This window comes from Myripristis murdjan, chromosome 8, assembly GCF_902150065.1.
Source record: "Myripristis murdjan chromosome 8, fMyrMur1.1, whole genome shotgun sequence".
Classification (NCBI taxonomy): Eukaryota; Metazoa; Chordata; class Actinopteri; order Holocentriformes; family Holocentridae; genus Myripristis; species Myripristis murdjan.
Window position 1 is genome coordinate 16,237,682 of NC_043987.1, and position 1,357 is coordinate 16,239,038.

Sequence of the window (1,357 nt, forward strand, 5' to 3'; positions counted from 1 at the left end):
TCACCTGGTAAAGCTTGCACCACATATTGTGATCACAGTAGCGCGAATGTCTTTACTGTCACTGTCCAGTAAAGCAAAATCTTATTTATAAGTATATGTCTTTTTGAAAATCCATATTTAAAATAATTTACTATTGCCGCACCTACTTGAGTCACAGTGTGCACTTACCTTGGAAGCAGCGCAGGGGTTTCCGGTACAACTTCACTGCATGAAGAAGGAAGAAAGTCGACAGGGAACAAACCTCCAGCACCACTTGTAACATAAAGGGCCAACATGTTTCATCCTGTGGCCCACGTCAGGGTCATAATAAAACATAATGCAAACAATATATAAAAAAGGCTAGGGAGGAAACAATAGAGAAAGGCAACTAATCACTTACATCTGCATCTTGGCCAATGGGGAACCTCCAAAGATGGGTTGGGTGAATGGTCATGTGGCTTCAGGCCAGTCGCTACCCCAGACTGGATGGCACTTATCTTACACATGAATGGCATCTTACACATGAAGATGTACCTGCCACAGGCAGTTGAATGTATATTGCACTTCATGTTAGTATAGGCTTAAGTTGCTCTCAGTGACAATTTTCTTTTTATCTGGCACTTATTGATGTAGGCTTATGTCGCACTTACAATGTACGCACACATATTTGTTTCAAATGACAAAATGGCATTTTTGTGTGTTGTAAAATGGTAATGATATTGTCTTCTGGGTTGCAACACACATATTTCAAACTCTTACCCCAAAACCATGAAACAAAACAAACCACATGTTCCCTTAAGCATTATACTCCTAGTGCATGGAGAAGATTATTTTTAATAGGTTTGCATAATCATTGCTTGGTGGTGAGTCAAGATCGTAGGGTGATTAGTTACTGGTTACTAGGTTGTTTCTAGTGGTAAGTGCATGGTTGCTAGTTGTTACTAGTATTGCTGTTGGGTTTTTGCAAGGTACAGTTGTTATTAGCAGTTACTCTGGTGTTATCAGTCATTGCCAAGGTGTTTCTTGTGGGGTTAGGTGATTGCAAGTTCAAGTGATTGCAAGTGATTTTGGTAGGATTTTACTAAAGTGGTTGCTAGGTATTGTCTGTCTCAGATGAGAGATGGAACCTTAGGCTGAGAGGTGTGTGTTTGTGTGTGTGTGTGTGTGTGAGAGAGAGAGAGAGAGAGAGAGAGAGAGAGAGAGAGAGAGTCTGTATTGCAAAATAATTTTAAATGAAAGCTTAAGATACCTTAACAAGTAAAAGGAGTATATAAAAGGTGAATACCACCTGCACATCACCTTAAGGACTGGTTTGGGAAACACTGACTTAAAGAAGCTGAACAGTTTAAAGTTTTGATGAGGTCTCTTGGTAACAGGA